This window comes from Stegodyphus dumicola, chromosome 6 (genome assembly GCF_044657685.1).
Source record: "Stegodyphus dumicola isolate Sdum_Otavi_A_Nest chromosome 6, ASM4465768v1".
Classification (NCBI taxonomy): domain Eukaryota; kingdom Metazoa; phylum Arthropoda; class Arachnida; order Araneae; family Eresidae; genus Stegodyphus; species Stegodyphus dumicola.
The window spans coordinates 36,928,254-36,956,024 of record NC_140773.1 but is presented as its reverse complement, the minus strand read 5'-3'; the positions used below and the strand labels follow the sequence as shown (position 1 = coordinate 36,956,024).

Here is a 27,771-nt window from a genome sequence, read left to right as displayed (position 1 = left end):
ATGCTGGGATACTTGGCTGTAAACAGTAGCACGTGATCTTGTGGCGTCTTCAGCTGATTTTTAAACACACGTGATATTGCGGGAAAAACGTTTTGTTGCTTTTCTTCTTGCTGGCAAAAGACCATCAGGTCTGTGACGCACTCGTTCTCATACAACGGTTTGGCAATGGCTTCTTCTACTTGCAGTGAATTAAACCCTAACGGTAAGTGACTCTGGTTTGAGGTCAGTCCCCCGTTTCCTGGGGATCATGTTTTTTCGAAGTAACTGCTTGAAATGATAATTTCAAAGGTTCTCGTTACTGCTATTTTTGATTTTGCATTCGATACAAGATTTGTAGTTATGATATGTTTCTTCACGAAACTTCATAGTCAAATTTAATTTCAGAAATCAATTTTGGGAAATAAAGGCAGCGGTATTCCGAAGAAAATGCATGTAATTGCAAACTGTTAGTGCAACATAAGATATATATACATAGCAGGATTGTTATCCCAAGTTAACCTGTGGTTAGTTATAAAAACAAACCACTTGAAAAATAAGTTAATTGCCTTAGCATGGAAGCCTTCTTTAAGAAAACTCACTTCTGCGTATGTATTTCTAGTAGGAGCTAATGAACTAATTCATAAGACCTCTCCTGCTTGAGAAGCTACAACAATTTAGCAGAGGCTAAAAGTTTTGCACTGTATTTCGATAACATATTCTTTGGTTGATTAGCGCTCAAAAACTTAATTCAGACTATTTTGAGCATATTGATCGTATTTTAGTTATAGGCATGCAATATAATCAATACAATAATTTTAAATATGAAAATACAGAAATTATTAAAGCAATAAATATGCAAAATAATAATGCATTTCTGTAGTAAGGTTTTGTCTTTATCTTGTTAAATTATGCTAGTTTGTCTTTATCTTGTTAAATTATGCTAAATGTAGCACTGGACACAGTGTGATTGTTAGATAATACTAAATGTATCCACAATCGACACTAAATAGGATTTATAAGTAAACATTCAGAGTAACTTCTATCCCTTAGTTTAAAAATAATATTCTTAAAATTATAACAATTTGTATTATCATAATAATATATGATGTAATTATGCAGTAAGTTATTAATTATACAGTACGTTTGCAGTAAATCATATCATTGGGAAATAAAGTCTGTCTTTATTTTTTAGTAATAAAAATCCTTATTCCTGCTTATGCTTAAAATTTCTAATTGTAAAATACTTAGCGATGGCTACTAGAAAGGTAGTATTTTAACATACATTTATGTTCATTAAATGTCCATTGTTAAATTTAGCAGTTTTACTATGAATTGCATAACCTGATTTAAGACCTTACTGTTTTTGTATCTGTAAACATACCTATAATTATCTTTTGAAACATTCTTAAAATACGCTTTTCTGAAGCAATCGGAAAAGGGACAAATCCCAGGTGCTCTAACTTTCATAATGCAGATGTTGATATGAAAGTTACAGAGGATGATCATGAAAGTGATGCTTATCAAGGTAAACATTTTATATATTAAAGGTTAGGTTAGACTAATGATTAAAGAAAAGCAAACAAGAACTATTTTTCTAATAGGAAGAATGCCTTCTTGAAGGACTGTTTAGGGAAACTAGTTTATGCCTATTGAGGTATACATTTTATATGTTAAAGGTTAGGCTAGACTAATGTTTAAAGAAAAAGCAAACAGGAACTATTTTTCTAATAGGAAGGATGCCTTCTTGAAGGACTGTTTAAGGAAACTAGTTTATTCCTACTGAACTATACATTTTATATGTTAAAGGTTAGGCTAGACTAATGATTAAAGAAAAGCAAACAGGAACTATTTTCTAAGAGGAAGGATGTTTTCTTGAAAGACGTTTTAGGGAAACTAGTTTGTTCCCATTGAAATTATTCATGAAAGAAAATGATGAAAATATCTATACTAGGTGTTTTCAGCCACGTTTATACTAAGTTTCAGCGAGGACAATGCAGTCAACCTTTTATTTCTCTGTTAAACATTTAGTTTTAATTTATGAATACAAAAAAAAAAAAAAACTAATTTTACTCAAGTTTTGGTATTTATCAGCATTATTCTATACTTTTTCTTGTTTAATTTATAAAACGCAAATATTATCTAAATCTAAATAAATGTATAAGTATTTTTCCTGATCTGGAAAGAAAGAAGGAAGTGATCTTCTAAAACGTCGAAAAAGTTGAGAACCACTGATGCAGATAACCTATTCGCTGGAATGCGAACCTTCTTCGAACTATCAAAAAATTACCTACTTGATATATCTTATCTACTTGGTCACTGGTAGGTATATTTTAGTGTGAATATTGTGCGAAATTACCATGATCATTAACTATTTGAGTTATGAAAGTATCGGACCACATTCTTCTAATTGCAATTTTTAGACTTCTAATTGCAAAAATTTAATTATTAAAAACTGATATTCAAGCCTAGTTATTTCGCCATATTTTCGATGTAAATTCTGGTATAACATTTTGCTTGATCTGCCCTTTAAAGGCTTCTGTTCACTGAAGATTCAAAACACTATGAAAATCTACTCATTAACGCTTTGTGCGACCTTTGGCTTGAAAAAAACAGCTGCAACTCGCCTTAACATGATACCAGAAGTTATTTTTAAATGTGTGGAGACAGGTTGTACCAAATGTCTAAGCAGCGGTCACGCAAAGTCGAGATATTCCGACATGGTGGCGTTTGAACTCTTATCTGCTGCTCCATGACATCCCAAATGTGCTCTATCGGGTTAAAATCCGACGAGTTAGGAGGCCCGAACATTAACTGGAATTTATCCTTATGCTCCTAGAACCACTCCGATGCAATTCGAGCCTTGTGACATGGGGCGGTGTCCTGATGGAAGATTCCATTTCCAGTTTGGACGTCAGTCGCCGTGTAAGGTTGCAACTGATCCCGAGTTATATTCAGATAGTCCGCAACTTTCATGGTCTGTTCTACCGCAATTTCCTGAGCTATTTAAGGTTTCCAGAGCCGCAAATGAGAACATCCCCCAAAGCATAATACCTCCACCACCTGTATATGACCTGTATATGACCACGGCTTTGTATATGACCTGCTATACTGTGGGGAGGAATTGTTCGCCTGGAAGACGGCGTAGCCTAACGCGACCATCGACGTGAGGATAAAGAAACTGTGATTCCATCCGACTATACAATTGTCTTCCACTCATCCATGACCCAGTCTCGATGTTTCCGTACCCACTCTAGGCGTAACTGACAATGACGCTTGGTCAACAGAAGCAAATGAGTGAGACGTCTGCCGCACAGTCCTATATACAAAAGTGTTTGTTGACCTGTAGGTTCTGAAACACTTGCCACTTGGACCTGCATTGCATTGTCAGCTGAGCAGCAGGCTACTGCTGATTTTACTGTAACAAGCAGGACAGTCTGCCACATCCTTTTCCTTTGATGACGCGTAGAAATCCAACACGTTGTCATCTACTGCTGGTTTCACCGCCATTTATCCTCTTTGCATAAATACGAATTATGGCAGATCGTGAACAACCTACCAGTCGTGCAGTTTCGGAGATATTCGTTCCGAATCTTCGTACCTTTACAATCTGCTCTCTATCAAATTCGTTTAGATCAGCAGCCTTTCCCATAACTCGCAAAAGTAAGCCCAAGAATGATTCCTTACCATTACCAATAGTAATATTGAATTATCGTGCAAAGCGCGATGTTACCAGCTCAGTTGAAAATACTGCCACAAAACGGCACTTGATTTTGGCATATCTATGGCGATGGAGATCCTTGAGAGCGGAGGAGTGGTGACGAAGGAGAAGGGAGGTAACCTTGAGTTACAGTTGATTCCTTACCTTCTCCAGCAGCAGTTAGATAATTATTCCCGCTTTATCACGTCCTGTCCACGTCATTCACTTCATTGAAAAATGTGGGCATGGACATAATCTTTTGGCTGGTCAGTGCATATCATTCTGCGTATAAAGTATTCCCTCTTCTGCAACAGAATCTAGCGAATTCGTTGCAGTAACTCCTTATATCCTCATATCCCTAGTGATTCTATTTTAATCTCATACGAGAGAAATTTTATTAAAGTTCAAATATCATTAATGGTTTGAGAAATTGATTTATATCAAACTAATGTCTAAAATTCAGTCTCGTTATGTGTAAAAATATTCACTACTTTGAATTTAAATTGAATTTATAAAATGTACCTTTGAACACTGATCTGGCAATAAAGCCTTTTAATAGCCTGAAGTTCAATTCAGTACTAATGGCTTATCTTTTAAAGGTTAGAATTCCTGTTTGAACCTCATCATTAATTATGATCCCCAAAATAGATCCCATTTTTAATATCATATTTGAATTATCGCGATATATTTCGAACCCTTTGCTTCATGATTCACTAGCCTTCCGTGTGTAGAGACTGATTATTTAAGGCTGATCATGAAATTTAGATATCACATTTCCATATTTGAAGTTTAGATAGCCCACTCAACTCGGCGTAACTTGATACCAGTTCGAACTCCCAGTGTTCAGAGATTTTACCACTGGGCCTCTTGAACGAACAAGTTTCGCTTATGCTGAATGTAACCATTAAACCATCGTATGATAGCATCTTTCTATTGCATGAATTCATCGCAGAAACGAACAGTTAGTTTTGATGGAATAAGTTCGAACCTGCATCTTTTAGAAATATTGGAGGATCACTTCTTATATTTGGTAATATAACAGCAAAAAGTAGGGTAGCTGCATCGCTGTTAGGCAGACGAGCACTGAAGTGTTATAAATGTATTAGTAATTAACTAACTAAATATGGGCATTTCTCACTTCGCGAGACTTAACTGCACTGTGAGACTCCTAACCCCGCATAACCAGGCACATAGGTTCAACCTCTGCCTTCGCACCTTGGAGAGAGGGATGCATCGCTTTTGTGACACGGGTCGTTGGCTACGATTTGCTATCTGTCAGTCACACGGGCTGCCCGTTGCAGAGGTACATTACCCAGCGTACCCTGGACGGCCCCCGGTCTACTAAAAGCCAACAGCTTTAGGACGTGCCAGTCTGCGAGCCAGCCAATAAGTGACCTTTCCGGGGCCTCCAGAGCCACTAGGTTCATAATTTGTGTACCCCTGTAGCTGATTAGTTAGAGATCCTAACCAGTAGCTTCCTATAGTTCTCTACGTTGACCCCCGGGGATGGAGAATGTATTGGTAAAAGTTTATTAGGGAAAGTCGGATGCGAAAACTTATAATTTTAGTGTGCTGAAAGCAACGTTAAATTCCTCCGGTAAAATTACAGGCTGAATTTTATAACAAATATCAGACGGTAAAAGGTGAATTAAAGCTGTTTAATATGAGAAAGGCAGAACTCATTATGCTGTTGCAAGGCTGAATCCGAATAGAATTAATGAAAGTTGAAGAGTTATTTGAGTCATCGACAGGACATTAGAAGGTTATCCCAAAATTAGAGTAGCGGAAATTCGAGTTTTATTGATTGAGTTAGTAACTGAACGTACACGTGAGGTTGCAATCGTGAAGTTGGTAAAGTAAAAGGAAGATGGTGGTGTGAAGGGTAATTAATATATACGTGTTGTTGGGGAAGATGTACGGTAAATTGTAACATATGGTACAAATTGGAATAAAGCCTAAATTCATTTTTCGCAGGAATACGTACATAAAAGTTTAATGTAGAGTAAAAAATCTGTTTAATTAATTATGCGAAGAACTGAAATAAAGTGAGGAAGGCCACTCAAGAGACTGCATAGTAATATTATTAAAAGTATTTTGAGATGTAAATAAATCTCATATCAGCTTATTAAAAATTTTATTATTTAAAAAAATGCTAGGCTTCGGTGGAAATATTTGGCTGCATAGGTGTGTTCATAGTTTTCTTTATGCATAATGTGAATACGAAACAGTTTCCTTTCTAAAGTAATAAACGAAGGCTTTCCTTCATTTAGGGAAGCAGTCCTTAAGAGATCTGCCTTAATCATCTAACAAAGAATCCAATTAATGGTCCTTCATTTAGGGAAGCAGTCCTTAAGAGATCTGCCTTAATCATCTAACAAAGAATCCAATTAATGGGAGGCAGTGGTAAGTTTTGATCACATTTGCTGCTCAGGGGGTTGAACTACCCAAAATATATATCCCAAGGTACATTTGGTAATAATTGTTTTTGGAATGTAACCATGCGTTTATTTGCCCCTTTCCCCGAAGTGAAATTACTTCCATATTGGGTGTACTATTGACTGAGCGGCTAAAGTAGTGAAGCACTGCTTGTTCTCTCATTAGTGAAACAAGTTGCCAAAAATATGATCTCATCCTATTGGGCATCGAATAATTGGTAAGAGAAAATAGTTCACGTTTCCTGTTATATTCTGAAGTTTAACAAACTATTTGAAATTTTTGTGGTATTAGAGGAAATGAGTGTAAGAAAAGTAAGAGCAATAAATATGCTATAAAATTCAGTGTAATAAAGATGATTGGAAAAACTGTTTATTTCAGAAGAATATATAAAGTTTACTTTAACTAACTCCTAGCGAAATCATTAAACATTATCACGCTCAGGCGAACTATCACCATCAGTGCTGTGATGTACGTAAATAATAAGAATAATATGAAAACTTAGAATTTTATTCTACAACTCATAGAAGTTACAAAATTCATAAATCACAATTTCTTAGCCCGCGCTATTCGCTAAAATGTTATCAAATCACCTGTGCAATTGTAATTAACGCAGAATAATCATGTATTCTTCCAAGTTTGTTTACTTCTTAGTACAGACCCTTCCGTATCGATCAGATTTTAAGACTTTACATCTGATAACTCTAGGGGACAAGTGATAGATGAAATTGACTACACCAAGTTGAAAACTTCTTTTCAAAGTGATGATCTCCGATCTCCGAACTCAGAATAAATCTTAATTTAATCAGTATCTCTGACAACCAACTCTGACGTATTCAGTATTAATTCTTCACTAGCTATTAAATAGCAATAAATTTTACCCTTGCTGAATTGGCACCAGCTCACCAAATGTCTAACACTGCAACTGCAGAGCTCTGTTCAGTCGTTAGTAAAGTATTGAATACCTATTATTAATTCCAACTAACCAAATAATATTTGCTCTTTCCTTTAAAAACTATCTAACTCGCATTTTGTTGAAAGACAACGGGAAAGGTATAGCTTTTTGGAAAACTTTATAAAGGAAACTGTATTTACGTTACATATGTGGAAAACCGTGCAAATTCTTTGCGGTAAACTGCTAATATCAGTAATGTAACTTAGAATTCATAACTTTAAAAACTGTAATGAGACCCAGTTTTGTATAAAATGTATGCATCATGTGCTAAATTTTTTCTTTAACCCCATTATTTTTATTTTGAGATATTTTTTATAATATAACAATTGTTATTTACTCAACTGTTCCACTAGTATGAAAAAAAAACAATGATAAAGCTTCCTTGCAGCTCCACAGCTTTTAAATCTGTATGAAGTCTATGTGATCAGCCTGTAGATCACTAATGGTGCTCATAATGTATATCTTGCAATAATGCTCAAATCATTCGCTCATTTTCCAGCTATAAATAAATTAATGGAACATATCAATATCATTCACATTAATTCGTGGTTTTTCCCATGTGTATGTGCGTACGAACCAGTTTCCCTTAAATGTCCTTCGCGCAGGCAGTCCTTCTCTTAGGCAGATAGCCCTTTAATGCTTTGTCGTAATAAAATAAACCAGACCAATCATTTACATGAAGAAACAAAACTGTCTTCAGCATAACTTTGGGTGAATCGATCAAATTCTCCAGTTTTCAACCTAAGTGTTGTATTAATTTTAATCGTCAGTCATTGATCAGAATGAGAGTAATATTTTCTTTGGGAGGTGTAAATGCACCCTTTTTCTGGTTTTACTTATGGAATTTATATAAATTTTTATAATAATAGATAGTTGTTGACTATGGTGAAGCTGTATTCCAGTTTATTAGAACTTCATTCGGTAAGTCATCAATAGAAAATTTGCTTCAAATGATTTACATTTGGATCTTCTGCTTAAAAATGCCTTTTGTCCATCAAAAATATTTCACATAGGTAAAGTGGTAAATGATATAAAACGTTTACGACCGATTCGGACTAAATGAAGGTCTAGTCGAATTAATAGCCTAATTACTGTAGGAAAATATTATCTTTATTAGCATTAGTCAGCTTTATCTCAAATATCAGATGCTCTGTAGTTTTTTTTTTTTTTTTTTTTTTTTCATTTTAACAGTTACATGCAGTTATTGTTTATCATGGAAAGTTCACAGTACTTAACTTAAATTTTGCATAAGTACAAAACAGCAACTTTATGTAAATATCTTTAAGGTTCAAAATCATGTGAAAAATAACATTTGTAAAATAGCATTCCTATTTTAATTTAAAAAAAAGTATATTTCAGTAAAAATTTTAAATACTCTCATATGAGTTTTTCATTCATTTCAAATAGTTGACTGCATAGGCGTGTTCATAGTTTTTCCTTGTGAATGATGTGAATATGAACCGATCTCCTTTCTAAAGTATTAAAGCGAAGGTTTTCCTTCCTTTAGGAGAGTAGTCCTTAAGAGATTTGCCTTAATCATCTAACAAAGAAACAAACAATCAATGCGAGGTTATTATCGTGGTTGTTCCCTTTATTGCTGACTACAAGTTATCAATAAATAATAACAATTATCAACCATTATCGTGATTGTTCCTTTTATAGCTGATTACAAATAAGTTAGTTACATACATGTGATCAGGTTTGTATGAATTACTTTTATTTCTAACGTATTAAAAACGAGAAAATGATAGTGATTATCCAAATAGCTGCTTTTGAATTTAATAAATAATAAAGAGAAAGCATTTAAAGAAAGTAATGGTAGTTATTTCATTAACTACTTTTTGCCTTTCTTTCTTACGTGCTAGTGTAGAAGCAAAGATGTCATAAAAAATTTCCTTCAAAAGCTTCTTCCCACGCTTCAAGCACCGAGCCCAGCCGCTTCCGTTTGTTTAGCGACCCTGAAAGTTTTTGCCTCATGTCTTGGCAACAGAAAGATAAAATATTTTAGCTAAACTGCCAGATGTTTCTTAACACATTTCTAGGTGTTGGGAGCTTATTTGCAACTCTTTAAATGCACAGCTTGTTTTTGTCGGATAAGTTATTGCATTTGTTACGGGATAACAAAAATTACACCTCTTTTTTATTATTTTTTAGTTAAGAATAATTGGTTTGTATTAAGTGTTTGGATCATAGTGTCAGGTAAACACCATCTCAAAACTGAACAAACACTTTTAGCCCAATATAGAATTATGATTTCAACTTTGTTAGAACTGCCGAACTTGATTTTGTTTACACAGTAATCTGGGAAATTCACTAAAAAACTGAATTGTTTATTATTCAAGTTTCAATTGTATTTTAAATATTTCAATTAAATAATTAGCATTTAAGTCTCTTGCGAGGTATACGAAAGGCTTAGCCAAAAGATTACTCTGTAGAATTTTACTTTAGTTTTCTAATAGTTATTTCTATTTTAAGACAAGCCTTTCCAGTGAGCTTTCATTTTCCTACCTACGTTTCCCTATCAGAATTAATTTTCAGTATTATACTTTATGCAAATAAGGTAGAAACTAGTATTTAATTTGACGAGTCAGTTACTTCAGCAGGGCCAACTTTCATCCTGTCCTGTAGATCCACTCAAGCATTTCTGTACTTGCATCGCTCCTTGAAAAACCTATGTTACGATAGCCGATATACAGATTGCATATTTACCAAGCTAGATACGGCGATAGCGGCAACTGGAACTGGACTTCAGTATTAGCGCGTTCTGTCTTTCAGCCACGTTGTTGCTATTTGTTAAAGCTTGCTATTCTACGGCTGTACCTTACGCTGGTGACTCTTAGTTAAGGGCCAACTAGGCGAGACTGATTCTGTGAAGCTTCGGCTAATTAAATTTATTTACTATTAGTTATACTCTCTATTTTCAGTTAAAGCCCAAGTGGAGGCTTCTTGTACGCCCAGGAGGGGCCAACTGTTTCTTGAGTTCGAATAAAAGAATATTTTAACTCAAAAATATTTTAATTTGAGTTATAGTAAAAGGGTATTTTAACCCTTGTCTGGAGTTGTTACTGACGCACAAGAACTGAACAAATTAGTCGCTACACGGTTCTTCAGTATTTTAGCTTTCAAAGAATTCTATTTTAGCTAGTATATTATAAAGCAAACCATGTTTTTAAGCCACTGAAAAGTCAGAATAAAATTTTTATTCAGTTTAATTACATCATTCATTAGGATTGTAAAATATATTTGCATTAAAACCATATTTTTCTCAAAAACATATGTCACCCTTATAATGGACGATAACATGTAGGTAGTTTACAAATTAATATAAGAATATCGGTTCATTATTATATAGGAAATTTTATGTTAATTAACCAGTTGCTTATAATTTCAGCCTTGGCTATAATTTTTCCTATGCGTATTCTTCACCAGAATGCAAATGAATAATCAGTATTTAAACTGAAGTTTATGTATTTTAAGACAGCGCATGCTTAACGCATCGCATGGCGAGCTATGTTGTTAGTTTCCTGCCAGCTCTGATAGCTGTAGTTATTCGGTTTTGCGTTTCCTCGCTTCCAACGCTTTAATTCTGACACTTCAGTAGAGTTAGTGGTATTTAATTGTTTGGTTCTTGAGTTCAACGTTTGATTTAATTTGGACTGTTCTATTTTATGTTGCACCACCCCAGGTTGTGGAAATTGTATCACAAGAGCCATTTCTGTAGAAAAGAGCCGATTGAAATCGATAAGAAAGACGAGGAGAGGAATTTAAGATAAGAGAAAAATGTATATGACTTCCTTGAAGTCCAACGTTCATGGAAAGAATATTTTAGAATAGTGTAGAGACGAAACTCGGGTTATGTGTCGAGTCCATGAGAGCTGTACTGTTACCGCCCTGGTCGGTATAGTAATCAGTAACGCTAGCTGACGTACAAATGTTCCCAGGTACGAATCTCAGAGAAGACATGCATATTTGTAAGTATATAGTATCTATACGGAATGGAAACATTTGAAATAATCTCCTTTCAAGAGGTTTGGTGGTAGGAATGTTACCTCAAATAGGGACGCCATTTAAAGGACGTAATTTTCAAAAAGTGAGTCATTTATATTTTTATGTAAATGGCATGCTTATATCTTCTTATATCCAGAATTACGTGAGAATATATTTAATATTAATCTGTATTAAGGTATTTTGAAAATCTTCCATTCTAGCGCGCCAACCTGTACAGTTAGTGTGTTTTGTTTCAAATTTAGCCTTAATTTTGGCTCTTTTCGTAATGCTTATAACATAAAAAATTATTTATAGTATATATAACCTAATAACTCTTTTTATATGGTCTTCAATAAAATACGTTTCTTTATTTAAAAATAACTCATGAGTTTCATAAAAGTAGCTTGTCAATGCCAAATATTTTGTGGCAATACATTTTATAACATTTTGATGAATATTTTGATTTTTCAGGACAATAAACGTTACATGAGCATGTTTTGTCATATTTTCATTTTAAGAGTCACTTAGATGCTAGTTCTGCTTTTGAAATGATGAAAAATCAATTATTATTAATTCAAAACTCAATTATTAGGCGGAAAATGCTATATTATTTCTCAAAATGTAAGGAACTAAGGATATAATAACAAGCTAAATCGGAAGGAGAGAAAACTAACTTTAAATATCGCCCTGAAATGCAAAATCATAGGTTTTTTTTTTTTTTTTTTTTTTTTTTTTTTTTTTTTTTCTTACGTGTGTTGCTTATGCTTTAATAATATATGAGAATCAAAAGTTAAAACACGCTAGCATTCTTTCCTTCATCGAGATTTTTGGCAAATCTACATCCAGTCTACAAGAAATCCAGTTACAATAACAAGAAAAACAACCATTGCATACCGCACGGGAAAAAGTCAAATCTGATGAAATTGATTTTCACGAATCATTTAGAAAAACCTTTATGCAGTACATGAAATTATGAATTGTAATACCGCAACATGAAAAACAGAATTTTTGCGTTAAAACAGAAAATTTTAAACCTATTTTTGACTCTTTGATACCATATTCTTATCACAATAAATATCCCCAATAAACACCTCTTAAATAAAGCGCTAGTATAAACGTGTTTTATAATTCATCGGGAGCTAAAAACATTTCATTAAAGTAGAGAACAGATTGTATTACTTAAAAACTGCACGCATATAAATTAAAGTTTTGAACAATAAGAATTGGACTGTGATATTTTTTGATAATATTTGTATCCTTCCAGAAATTTAAAGTGAAGATTTAGGAAAACCTTGTTGCAATTTTTGAAGTATTTTGAAAGATGGCAACAAAAGTGACATACCTGGTGCTGAAGTCTACGACAAGATATGAGGTTTAAAATATATTTGTAGAAAGTATAAATCAAAGTGAAAACCCTCTTCGTTTATCTAAAACCTTAATATTTTCTAACTTACAGATTTTGTATAAAATGTTTGTAATTTTATCTGTTAATGTGGCAATCAGAAAATGAGAAATTTTTAATTCAATAACGAAAATTAGCGTATACATAGGACCACATCGCAAGAAAGGTCTGCAAATCTTGTATGCTTAGCAAATGAAAAATTACTCTCATGCCAAATTAGAAGTTTAAGTGAAGTCCCGTAAAAATTGAAGTAATATATCTGTTTCTCAGGTATTATCTTATTGCTTGATCCTCAGCTCTCCCAAAAAAATGTTTAAAGAAATTAATAACATGCGAATGGTGCCAGTCTTGAATTCAGAAGCTGGCTCCAAAAACCATACCAGTGGTCTTGATTTTGACCTTTCCTTTAAGGACTTTGACAAAGAAAGGTCTTTATTTACTGGTCATTGTAAGTCTCGTTATAAATGATATAAGTTATCCCATCTTTCCTAAGGAGCTTTATTCGATTCAATGAACTGCAAATACTTGCTGTAGAACTTTGTTTTTACAGTTGCGTTGATGATCTCATAAATGCATTTAAAAGTCTTACATTTACAATCTTTCCTGATGAAATACGATGCTTTTTACTATTATACTACGACCTTAAGTATTTTATCAATAAAGAAATATTATTATTAAACTAGCTCGAAATATCATGTAAGTGCCATCCATAGCATAGGTCTATTAGTTTGACCAGTTGCATAATTAACGCATAACAGAAAACAGAAATCATTAATATAGAATTTCGAAACATATTCATTAATGTTTTTCTTTCTCATAGAACTGTTCTCTTATTTTGGCCGGTTGCGTAATTTTAACCTTTGACTACATTATAAGAAAAATGTGATAAACATGCTGTTAATGTTTATCAGAGAGCCCACGACGCAAATGCCGAGTGCGCACAATTGTTCCATGGTGGATTACATAAGTTGTAAGCATTTTGTTGAAAAACAAAGAAGCTTAACTTCTTTCCCCATGGTAGTTATATTTAGTAACACAGCTGGAGGAAAAAAATATTTTTGAAGGAGCCTAAAATCTCTCGTCGTAGGTAAGGTCTTCGTCCGCATTGACTTTTTCTGACCGATTAATACGCACTTTTAGTGTTGGTCAAGTGATAAATTTATATTTTTGTTCACACAAAGCTATTCTGAATCATGTTTTTCAAAACGAGTTTAACATTAAAGGAAAATATTTTTTTACTATTTCGTTGAACTCTTAAGTAATGCTTTATCTTAACAAAATCAATCCCTCTTCAGCTTTGGTATTTAAAATTCAAATTTAATTAGCACACTTGCCTTTAATTTCAATGAAAAGAGCTCACTGTACTTGATGGACCTTCTCTATCGAAATGCAGTGAGATTGTTTTCATTGGAATCAACCAAATGTATTTATTGAAATTAACCAATCGTCTTCCTAATTCAGAAGTCAAACAACAAAAATCAGCGTTATATTTACAAAATTTTCACATGACTAGTTTCGATGGTTTAACCGAACCACCATCCTCAGCTGCAAAACCGCAAAACCGGTTTTGCAGCTGAGGATGGTGACTTCTGAATTAGTATTTATTCGGCTTGTTATTGTGTCTTAATCGTCTTCCTGTTGCTTCAAAATTTTCAGACTTTCTTATTCATTGTTTTATAACCATTGCCAAACTCTGCTCTCGAAATAAAAATTTTACTAAATTTATCAATGGAAATTTAATACCAATATCTTTTCTTTTTAAAAAGAAAAGAATGGCGCTTCAAATAAATGTCTGTACCTCGAAAACAATTTAATATACTTTTAAACACTTTTTTAAGTTAAGGTTTAAAGTTAACTAAATTTTAGCATTAAATAAAATTTAGTACGAGCAGTTAGTGAATAGGAATTTAATGCAGTGATACGTTAAATGTACGTGTTTAGCATGCTATTAGAAGTGTACATTTACTAATAAACAAACATATTAATGCAATGTAGTATACAGTTAGTGTATTATGTTATATTATTAATTTGCTGCACTGTGTTTTTGAATTAAACCAGATTTTTAAGTACAGAGCCGCCATGAATGACTAGTTTTCAAGGATTCGAAAATAACTATGGATTTAATATGAACAAAACACTTTAATTGCAGTTATTTACAAAATTTAGAAGCAGTTATTCTTACAAACAACGATAGAGCTTTATTTAAAGCATAAAACTTTAACAGAGTTGAGTTGTATCTGGTATTACTCAAACAACTAGCTTTAAAACCAATCTTTTGTGAGAAAGGTGTACTAATAGTATATCAGGAAAGAAAAATGATTTTAGGGAATGTACTTTATAAGATGAGTGAGTGAGTTCACCCCTATGATGGCTTCCGACCACAGACATGAACCAAACGGAATTAATATACCATCACGGCGGGAAAAACTCCAAATTAACAAAGTTGAATATTACATACTAATAAACAGTTTCTATAATTTGATAACTGCAGGCAAAAAGTGTTATTCTGGTTATCTGCTTTAAATTTTGAACATTTAAAACATAATATTATTCACGGTTGTTTCTACTTACGCAGTGTCTCGAGATTTTCTCTATTTTACCTAGGGCTACTCTGTTTTTGAGTGTGTTAAAAGTCCACATTGCCCAGACATAGGTCGTTGGTTTCTTCAAGTGCGAGGTTCTTGTAAAAGCACAATGAAAGTAATAATCGTCCGTGTCGCCTTACTCTCCGCATTCGCAGAAAGGAGTATACTGGGAATAGTCCATGACTGTCAAGAACTGTGTTAGGCTGGCACAGTGGGTCTTTATTTGCATGTTAACTTTTGGCAGTAAGCAATATGCCCTTCGTCCTACCTCTGCCTCTGTCCATCTACTTTGCCAGTTCTGTAGCAGACTTGTCAAAGTTGTTCGTTTAATGTGAGACCAAGGAAGTTTAGTTGGTCGTTCTAATATATCCGTGCAGATGGCTGTCTGCTTGGCCAGTAAGTCAGCGGCTTCATTGCCTTGAATCCCTGTATGAGAGGGAACCCATTTTAAAGTGAGTCTTTGCGAGATAGGTATTGCCAGAAGCTGTTTCTAAATTCGGTATACCAAACGATTCTGGCTGTTTGGACCTGCGATAGCCGCCAGACTTGTCTTAAACTTATCTAGACCGCCAGACTTAATCTTAAACTTATCTAGTGTCTCTAGAATTTTTTTTGCCCCCTGGAAAGCCATTTTTAGGAAAATCAATTCTAGAGAAACTCTCTACAAACGCAGTTAGAAGAGTAATATGAGGAGTCCAATAATAACTCAATTAAAAATAATTTCACATCCATTATGATCAAAATAGGAAAAAAAAGGAAACGACATTCTCTCTTTAGAATGTTAATAGTTACAGCCGCATGCTTCTCAAAGTAACTTTGGAAGATATGCGCTAAATTTCTACACCAAAAAATGAAAACTTTCTGATATTTTATTAATAACTGCATGCAAATATGTTCCAGTTGTCAATATTTGAATTTCCTCAATTTTAGTTTCTAATTTCTTATTTTCTTATTCTTTCTATTTCGCTATTTTTTTCTCCTTAATTTTAAATATGTACTAGAAATAAATTATCTATAGCTTAAACACTTTTACAGCATCCATTTTATTTTATTGTTAATTCTTTAGCTTCCTATTTAAACCGTTCTACTGAATTATGTATGTTTTGTGAACATTTAAAGTTTTTAATACATCTTTCTTATTCACCAAATAATCGCCTTATGCTTTCTAATTTTTTTGTCTTTCCATTTTTTTTTATAAAAAAATGTTCAATATATTTCCATTAAAATCTCATGTTTTAAATCAAAGCTATAAATTCAGGATAAGATTTCCTATTTGAGCTTAAAAAAAATTGAGAAATGCAATGGAGTCTAAAACAAAGTGTGTTCAGTCAAGTGATTCCATATATATGGAAATGAATTTGCAATTAGATAACTGGAAATGAATTTGGACATTTGCGACAAATTGGAAAATTGACATCCAAATCACGTGATCGAGAAATATAAAAAAAAAAATAAGAAAATAATGGGTATATTGTAAATGCGTGATATAAAAAATAGATTTTTTTTTATTTATAATACATCCATAGATGTAATAAAAAATACTTCATTCTTTGTGTCTAGTGTTAAATATATCATCTGTAGTATTTTTATCATATAAGGTATAAACAGGTTCATTGCATGTGTAAACAGGTAACTTTTATTGGTAAATAAAATACAGTATTTTAAATGTATTTTGATATCCTTACTAATTCTTCAGGAATATTTTCTTTTTTCTAACTTACTTTATTATAAAAATAGAACATCTGAATCTTATGACGTACTAGCTGTTATCGGGTATACGGGGTTGCAATGCTACTTAAAGGAAACAATGTGTTCGCGTTTTAATTCTGTTTAAATAATCGATTTTCATTTTGGTGGCATAATTGATTTCACAGCGAGAGTAGTGTTTTGTGACGACTATAGTAAATACACTTTCAAAAAGCAAATAAAATGCGTAAAAAATTAAATATTTTACGCTTTTCTGAACGATAACACACTTTAAAATATTTTTATTTGGACAGTGGCAACACATTTTCTTTAAATGGCCGAGTTTGTTTATTAAATTCGAAGATAATTAATATAATTGCGTTTTCCCGAATGGCAACATAATTTTTTTATATCGTCGAGTTTTCTATTTAAGTTTTATACATATATATCTTACGCTTTTCAGAGTGGCAAAGCAAAGCTTTTACATCGCTGAATATTTAATTAAAGAGCATTAAATTAGCGTAAAATAGATGTATATAAAGAGTGCGGGCTGGTTTTTGAGAAATCTTTTGCAGACAGTGATCTTTCTCTTATTTTGAAGTTCGAGTGTGGCAAATTTCATAAAGATCGGAATTAAACTGTACATTTCTATAAAAGACAAACAAATATTCATTTTATATATAGATATATATATATATAAAGCATGTGTTAAGCAACTGCTTGTGTAATTAATAGAAATTCCGATGAAGAATTCGCATTAGTATTTAAATTTTGAGGCAGACAAACTATAGATGCATATTTTATACCGTACGATGTTCAACGCTTCTAGACCTCTTGTTATTCAAAGGTCAGCTACATGTACATTTTTTACTCATTTATTAGTTTAATTAACTCAGATAGTTAATATTAAGAAGATTAAATTGTCATGAAACAATTCAACAATCTTGAAAAATATATCGATACATACATATATACTATATAGAAGACTTATACATGTTTAACTATCAAATGCATAAAAGTCTAAATCAATCTGTTCTTAAGTCCATAAACATGCTTTTAAAAATGCGTCAAATGTCTTGTGCATGCAGTTTATAGTTATACGTTTTAAACTGTGCTTAAATATGTACTGCAAATTGATATTTCATGATCAGGTCAGGTTATTAAATAATGGCAAGACACACAAGAGCCGTCTGCATAATCGGGCCAATACCTTCGTTGAACACTTGATGGAAACCTTGTTCGAATTACGTTACGTTACGCATGCGGGGGGACCACAAAACCCAACCATACAACTATAATTGTTCTCTTAGGATCGAATGCGGGTCGAACTTTTAGTATTCATCTGTTTTAACCTATCAGACACTGCTGGGACTTGGCATTACAAAAATTAGGCTAAAATATTAAGATACAATAACACGCCGAATAAATACTAATTCAGAAGTCAAACAACAAAAATCAGCGTTATATTTTCAAAATTTTCACAAGAATAGTTTCGATGGTTTTACCGAACCACCATCCTCAGCTGCAAAACCGTTGCAGCTGAGGATGGTGGTTCGGTAAAACCATCGAAACTAGTCCTGTGAAAATTTTGAAAATATAACGCTGATTTTTGTTGTTTGACTTCTGAACTAGGCTAAAATATATTACCTTTATTAACATCTGTTTAAATATGTAGCTCTGCGAATTGATGTTGCATGAATGAGATTAAAATGGGCATTATACGGTGATTCTTTCCAATTACGGGCTTAAATCAACTCAATTGCAAACTGAAGTACTTAAATATGCGCGCTTGCAAACTTACATTACTTGAATGAAACTACAACCTGATTTATGCAGTGATCGCTGTATGTATGTATGTGCTTAAATACGAATTGTAAACTGTACGCATAAGCTTAATTATGAATTGTAAAAGTTAAAAGAAAAAAAGGTTTGTAGATAAAAATGCTCATGAAAACTTCACGTTTCAAAGGAAACAAAAACATTACTATGTTAAAAGGGCATTCTCTGTCCTACTAATTTCAACATTTATTTTTAAACTGGAAAAGAAATACTCTATTCTAAATATAAACTTATGGTAAAAAAAGCAACTTTAGGCGATTATTTTAAATCAAACTTAAGTTCAAAATCTACTCTAGACTAAGGTCTCTATTTGCCTAATTTTACGTTCATTTTAGCTTACTCCTGTGGGCTGTAAGTTGTTTTACAGAGAATTTCACCACGTAAATGAAATATAAAATTCTACTTACATGTTTTGACAACTGTTAAGAGGAAGAAAAAAGGAGTCGCCATATCCACGAGGGACATAAATCGTATTTGTGAAACTTAAAATATCCAAGAGATTCTCATCTTTGGCACTTAATTAACAATCTTCTCTCTATAATTTATTCCAAAATTCACATAAAATAAGACGCGAAAGTTTCTCATTATTTATCTTTATACTTCCTATATTTGTATTTGTTATCCTTCACACTAAGTATTTTATAGTGTTTTTGTAATGTTTCCCATTTTATGAATGTTTTCAAGTAGTTTTACATCCGCCTGAGGAAGGAAAATCAATGTCAGTTACTCACGCGTGCTAAAATATGAAGAGCAGCTATATATAGCGCAGCACTGACGGCACTAGCAGTTTTTTCTACTGCTGCTTATTAACGATAGACGATCTAAAATTAGTTTCAAGGGTTTGAAACCTTGTAATACAGAGGAAACTTGGAAAAAAAAAAAATGAAAAGAAAAGCTTACGAAGGTCGATATTTTGTTTTGTTACTGCTCGGATGATTAAGAAACGGCAAAGGTTGAATTTTTAGTATAATAAATTAGGAACAATAACAGACAAAGCAAATTTTTCTTTAAGGCGAAATATAAGGCTCGAAAAAGCATTTTAACTATCATTTCTTTACAGTATTTACGAGATTCAAATAATAGTTTTAAAAATAGAATAATACTATAGCCATGTTGCAAATATTCATATTTATTTGCAGTTGTTTATTTTATATGTGTGCATCTATATAGTTACGTATTTTTTATTTTTTTATGCGTTAAGAACCTTATTTTGTAGTTTTTATGTTTATTTTTGTTTATGTTAGGTAATTTTTAATTTGGGATCATTTTTATGATTAAAGTATATACAGGGTGCCCTCTAAAGTTCGGTACCACCCGTTTAACTGCCGAACGGCTGCAGCTAATAATCATAAAACTGGTGTCTAGGTATCGTAAAATGGCTATGCGCTACTAGATGAAATAGCTTATAGCGCCACTTTGTGGAAAACGGCGAAGTTATGGTCCCCATCTCGAAAACTATACGAAATAGGAAGAAAAGGTGAATTATAAAGTTGTAGAGCATCATCGATTTATTACGAAAAGACACTTTGTGGATATAAACGCTAGAAACAGAACGCTGAAAAAGCACATTTGTTTCTTCGCGATTTACGAAACTGCCACGTCACGAAACTTGAATGAAAGAAAAAAGATTATTTTTCGGACGAAAAAGAAGTTTCTGGCACTTGTATTTAATTTGAAGTATCCAGCTGTAATCAACTCAAACAGTTATGCATGACTTTAAAGTTAATAGCTACTTTGAAATATTATCTATCATATTTCCATATTGTTTACATTAATATTTTTGCGTGCTTACGGTTTAGTAACAGATTGAATGCACACAGGACCGATGATAGGTTAATAATTATTTTATCAAAAGAAATACTTCAAAGTTTGTAATTTTCCACTGAAATTCTCGCCCAGATGTTCACAGTATACTCTGGAACACTGTCTTATGATAAGTTTGATGGTACATGCAACGTTTTCTTAATTTTTTTTTTTTTTTTTTTTTATCCGATACCCTAATTTATGTTGAATGGATACTGCAGTGAATCGTAAATTTTTCCTTGAAAAGTTATGCATTAATTGCGAGTAAACGAAAAGACAACTGCTTTTATTTTTCAAACACATCTCTCCTCACCGGGATTGATTACACCATATGAAGCTATGTTTGGCATTAAACCAAGAAGAGGCATAGCATCGTCTTTTCTGCCTGGCGAACAAATCGCAAATATTGAAACCGAAGAACAACTCTTAAGAAATTGCTAATATTTTTGAAACCGAAGAGCAGCTTGAAGAAACTGCTACTTTTGAAGAAAATCTGAACAATTGGCCATACCGAAAACCATATTCCAAAGAAAAATATTGAGAAGGACCTGCAACCTACCACGTCTTCGTATCAGGCCTGGACTGAACAACACGAGCTAATTTCTACAAAAAGATCGGCTGTGAAAGAGAACCTTTTACTGCAAGCAACGAAAATGTTACGAACCTCAAAAAAAATTTTCTCCTGCTCAAACTGGTAATACTGTACGAATACAAGTCCTTGATGTCGACGGTGGTCGTACAGATGGCCAGAATGTGTCGGCAGTTGTTGTTGGAATAAGACTCCGGCTTTTATAAACGAGCAAATAAAAATGACACCTTCAAGCAGCTTTATACCCGTAATCAGTTCGTAATTTGTAAAGAAAGTTAATTTCCGTACATGAGATTCCTTCTCAAGTAATATCGCTGAGAAAAGCAGCTGCAGCTAATTTGAGAAGTAGAGGGCAAGGCCATACACGCTGTCACTGCAAAAGGAAGTGTTCCACAACTAAATGCAGATGTAAAAGCAAGGGACTCTTGTGCAATTCAAAATGTCATAAAAGTTTATGTTGTTCCAATAAATAAGATTTCAATCACACAATTAAAATTTTTTGTATTATTTTCTTTTCTCATTTAGAATGTATTGTTTAAGTTCAAAAGTTTATTTACATGTGCTGCTACTTAAGCTTTTTCATATTTTGACAAAAACGGTATAAAAAATGTTCTTTATCGACTAAATTTAAAACTAAATGCTTAACATTTATCCAAGCACGACTGCTATGATTATTAAGAAGTGATATCGAGTAGCCCTTCTCGCGTTAGAATCAAAAGCTACATGTCACGCAGTGAAAACGCCTCTATAGAGTTACGAACAACTCTTCTCAACAGGGATTGGTTACTCCTCTCAACAAGACAGGCGAAAATGTTACGTCACCCTTGAAGTTTTATGGCACCTGAAATATAGAAAACAAAATTAAAATCTCTGAAGTAGTCAACATTCACTATTAGTGCATGGGGGAATGTCGACATTTGCTGGTGTAAGTCAGAAATAAGGATATTTGGCAAATATTTTGGGCATGCACCAAGTGACTATGTGAATGTTGACATTCTCCAAATTTCGGTTTTTCACAGTAACATAGTGATTAATTACATTTAAATTCAGTTACAATACCTATTACGGTGATAGAGGAAGCGGACTAAAATGTCGCAAAGTTTGGCAACTTTTGGCGACAAAAATAAGTCACCAAAAACGTTGCCAGTTCGGCGATATCTCGCCAAATTATTGAGATACCCATTTACTCAATGTCAAATGGGCTTGTCCCTGTATTCTCACTTTTATGGCATAGATCGTCGCTTTAGATTTTTCATGTTACATTATACAAAAGAAATACAATTTTATTTATAATTCCACTAAAATTATCTAAGTAAAAATTTGTAAGAATAGCTTACAAGTTTTTTACTATTCATCTTTGGACAAAATATATCATTAAAAGCAAAGCAAAGGGAAAATTAACGGATACCATTTTCTGATTTTGCTGTCAACAATAACAATTTGAAAAACTGTTAGCTATCACTGCACTTTGCTATGTGCTTTGGAAAAAAAAAAAATAGAATTATTCTTAATTTCTCTCCTAAATACTGCATTTTCCGTGATCACGAACAATTTTTGACTGAATTAAAAGACTTAATTTAAGCAAAAATTCCTCATTTAATAACAGGAACAGCTTAAGTGTGCATTTCTAACTTATTTTCCCAAATTTCAACCAATAGCATAAACTGATATAATTAATTGATGCACATATTATTGCTTAAACAATAAGAAACGAATTATTGCTTAAAAATAAGAAACAATTATAATAAAATAATTTCAATATTTTGGACTCTTTGAAGTATAAATATTAAGATGTTTTAAGTTTGAATGGCACCTTTTTATCTGCTTTGCTTAGAAATTCCTAATAGCGATATTTAGTTATTAGAACGTTAAGTTAGTAGTGCTTAGAATTTTTTTAATTATGAGTGATTCATCTGAGAAACATGCTTTGATTATCAATGAATAACAGAGTCTCATAAACCCTACTGAAGACGAGATAGCGAATTCTTGCTGTCATGAAAAACAGATGACTGCCAATGAAGGTTATAGCAACCTTTTTATTTTAACTATACTGAATAGAACATGCACACACACGGTGCTCACAAACTAAACTAACCACCACGTGTGGCTAAGTAACTTAAACACAAAGTAGCATGTACAATCAGAATGAAGCAAATTTCAGATACACGACTACCTCCTACTTTTATCTAAATCAGATTTATCAGCTGCACACAGCAATGCCCAGTACAATCTAATGTGTGACTAGCACAAATATTCAGATGCACAGCCTACTTGCAAACACGCGGCATAAATCTCACTCGCCATATAAAATCTTCCTCGGCATAACCCACTCTACTCATAACGAACTTTTCAATTCTGCTACTTAAATACTATTTCCGAACTCATTGGATTTTGCATATACTTCATTGAAATTTGCATTCTGGCAGAAAACTGAAATCAGAACGGAAAACTTCTTAAAATAAAAATAATTGATTAGTATAAAATAAGATGCTGCAGAGTTTAAAACATCATTCCAGCAAATTATGTGCCTTTTTAAAGAAAAAAGAAGGGAAACAAACAGAACGAGTTAGGTTTTCCAGACACTACGCATGATCAAAACATACACGACCTCAAAGTTCTCACGGAGTCATTGCTGCAGTCTAAGTAATCACTGTATTTGGATGCCAATATGAAACACAAATTTATTAAAATGGAAAAACTCTTAAGGAATCCTTCTGATTATCATCTCTTTACACTTTTTACATTAATTCGCCTATTAAGCATCCCCATCAACTTACTTTAAACAAGAGAAAGTCTGGAAGCTTCGGAAGGAAATTGAGAATAAGGACATCACTTAACCGAAGGTTACTGCGCAAAGAGGTTTGTCCTTGAATCACGTCACTGACTCCTAGTTTGTTCAGAAGCAATTTTTCCTACTCCCTTTGTGTCTTTGTTCCACCCACTTGCTTAAGTAGGTGATGTAAATGTTAAAAGGAACCTAACCTTGTTCGTTTACTCACACTGATGGAATTTTCGCATACTATTAAATCACGCACCACTCCAGAGACATTCAACTATGAAATACAGTTCTGAGAAAACTACCAGATGAAGTCTATCTCATGTAGCTCAACAACAAAATAAATATGTATGTTAAGATATAAAATATTTTTAATCTGGCTACTTCCCCTTCCAATCTTAAACCATTAACTGTTTGCAATATGTGAATCTAAAGTGTGTCATTTCAAAATTAATCTGCATTATTCTATTTTATATAATGTAGCAATGCAGATATTTTTTCTCTAATCAGACTAAGGAAACTTTTGACTATATATCTCATGCTTGCTGAATGCACACTTACTTTCCCTCTTTTCTCTTGCTCTGCCAGCATGTGCCACTCGTCTTGCTGTCTCGTCCATTGCCTAAAGATGTGATAAGTGATATAAAATTGTGGGTGCATATCACACCCATAATGATGTGCGAATAAGAATATGTGTCAATTAATTATGTCTTCTTGTCTTCAATCATGTTTGTTGTGAATGTCATCTTATGTATCTATGCAGCCATCTTCTAATCAAGATATTTACAGAATTTATTACATATATATATATAAATTGTTAAGGATTATCTGGAAAATATAAGGAAAATGCTACAGAAACTTGGCCAGTTTATAGCTGAGCCTACAGTATACAAATTTCCATTTGGAAGTTAGTTGCATTGACTATATCATACCCGCAGAAAATGTGAAAATAGTTTTTGAGGAAATCAAAACTTTTTTTATTGGTGTAACATTCCACATATTAAATTTAGATTTTCTTATCTATGCACTTAATCCTGATTTAAAACTTTTTTTCTAGTTGCAGTCCCCTACATTAATTAATGGAAGTGAAATAAGTTCTCATCAACTACGAGTGCAAAGAATGAAAGAAAGCATAAAAAGATGCATTGATATCCATGCTACTATTGCTTATTCTTATCTAAGTAACACTTTATTGTGCTATGGATGTAGGAATGTAGGAACTGGTGCAATTGTTTGGCAATAGGTATACAATCAAGAATGCATCTATTTCAGTAAAAACCTGAATTACTGTGTGATCAGAAAGAGATTACAAGTTGTTATAATTATTAACTGCTGCTGTTGAAAAATTCCATCATTTTCTCTATAATAGCAAAATCCTGCTGCACTTTGAGCAGTCCTCACAGTGTACTACTTAATTTCAAACATCCATGGAAGCAAGTAGGCAGATGAACATATTGGCCTACAAAAGCATTAAAAGGAAAAAAAAAATTTCTAACCCCTTAAGGCACACATTAATTTCTAATTTTCGGTCAAAAAATCACCTATTTTTTTTCTTGCATAATCATGCCAGGGTTAGCTTTAAATCGAAATCTTGGTGGTGCAACGTTTGGTTGATTTATACTAATTTGATACCAATTCCTTGCTATATCCAAAATCCCGTTGTCATTATCTTCCGATTCACTTCCATCACTCAAGAAATCATCACTCTCATCGCTGAAACTGTCTGATAAATTGGCATATTCAAAATTGTCATCGTCAGAGTCGCTCATTATCAGATAACTTTTTTAAATTACAAAAACACTTAGTAATATAATTTGCAGTTAACTGCTTACTTTTATTATATTTACGTAATAAAAATGGATATATTACCTTTTCCACACCAAACGACTACTTTATGGCAAAGGATTCCTAGCAAACTTATAGCTAATCATCAAAATGCGCCACGTGGTTTACACAAGAAAAATGCTGAATAGTGGTGCCATCTATGTCAAATAAGTTTAATTATAATCTAGCCTATTTATTTTTACTGGAACGGATCTCAGACAAGCATTAGAAATAAAATAACGCGAGATACAAGGGCGCCCGTGTGAGACACGGGCATGTGCAAATTTTCCGGAAACTTTCGCCCGTGTGAGACACGGGCAAATGCTTTAAGGGGTTAAAAAAAAAAAAAAAAAAAAAATTTAAATTTAAATTTTACAGAATCATTTAAACTTTTCATGCAACTGTTTTTTTTTTTTTTTTTTTTTTTTTTTTTTTTCTCTGGAATAATGAGAGTTTCTTCTAAATTAATTCTTTAAAAAGAGTGAATATGAAAAACAAATGCAAAGTTCTTATCGTAATTTAAATGTGCTGCCATTGGACTACATTATTAAAAAACTTACAGGCATGTCATATTTATGCAGGCAAAAGCACAATAAAATGGAAAGACTAAAATGGAAAAAAAAAAAAAAAAAAAGACCAAAAAAGTAAAAGTTGTACGTATTATTTATTACAACATTTCAGCAGTACATGCAAATGTATACAGTACATATATATATGTAGAAAGAGGTGTAAGCAATTTTAGCAAAGCTTGTATATTTTTAATACAGAACTGTGATTTTTAAAGGTAATTTAATATACAAAGACATTGAAAATTTACAAAACACAATCATAAGAAACTTGCAAATATGTAAATAATAAAAAATAGAGGTTTTATTTTTTCCCAATTATTTTGGCAGTTTGAATTAATTAAATAAAACTCTGGCACATACATATCATGCATATTTCAGCCAATGTTATTTAAGATATAAATTGCTTTACTTAAAAAAATTATAATTATGAAGTGTTACTAATCTATTCAGAAGTCCTTCTCCTCAGTTCAAAATAAGCTGATTGTATGTGTGTCTTCTTATTTTTCTCATGCTTAACTTAAATATAAGTGATTCCCAAAGAAATCATTCAGAAAGAGATCCTGACCGAGATATTAGCTATATAATTACCCATGCTAAGAAAATTCAAATAATTATAAATAAAATGATCTCAAGTGCAAATTAGAGAATAAATTTCTGAATGAACACATGAACAGAATTAAGTGGACACTACTAGTACTAACTTTTAATAAAATAATAAGGGGTCAAAAGGTAATAGTTTACAAATGACAAAGTTTTTATTTTAAAATTTTCACATAAATTACAGCATGGAGGGGAAAAAAAAAACTTTCTTAATGGTTGAACATGGGCTTCTTTTAATATTTCTAAGTGTGTACAAGCATTACAATTAGGAAGTAACATAGTTTAAAATGCAATTTCAAAAGTATGCCTGCCATTTCAAATTTATAATCATATACATGTATTTTAAAAGCAATTTTATTAAAAATGTTCTTGTCGTAATTAACAAAAACTAACTATTTCAAATCTGCAAGTTTCCTAGATAATACACAGTAAACATAATACTATTTACAAACATATGCTAAAAGCTCTGCACAATATGGTGCAAAAAATAATCTGTCAGATTCAAGACTAGATTAGAAGTGGAAACATTATCTTTATGGGTATATATATGTACACACAAATACATACAGGACAATTAAAAGCAATTATAAAAACATTAAAGATCATAAAAATATTTAAAGCATACACTACACAAACAAACAAACAGAGAGAAACATTTTAATGAATTCAGCCATGACATCAAGAAATTTCAATAAGAAAATATATTAGTGCTATTCATAAGCCATAGATGACAAAAATTAAAATGTGCAGATCTGTGCCAACAGTGGAAATTTAAAAACTAATAATCATAAAAATTATCGAGGTAAATTTGCTTTCATATAATTTTCCCATGATTAGTAAAAATGTGCATTTCAGTCTCATGAGTAAATGCATTACAGTTATCCCAGTGTTCTTCAATGAGTATTTTCTGCATGACAATAATGTTGCATGGTAACACATTAATGAAATAGTAATTTTCAGTTCTATATATTGTAACAAAAAAGTGAGTAATGTTATTGAAGGATTTATGGCAACTAACATTAAAAGCTCTCTTGTAGAGCTATACAA

The 27,771-nt window shown here is 32.5% G+C and overlaps 1 long non-coding RNA gene across 1 annotated transcript; it reads left to right on the top strand.

Annotated features, from left to right (window-relative positions):
* Window positions 1-98: 98 nt before the first annotated feature.
* Window positions 99-27,424, top strand: LOC146996692 (uncharacterized). Its single transcript, XR_015041595.1, has 2 exons — window positions 99-202; window positions 24,789-27,424. It is a non-coding gene; the product is annotated as an uncharacterized LOC146996692 (long non-coding RNA).
* Window positions 27,425-27,771: the final 347 nt, after the last annotated feature.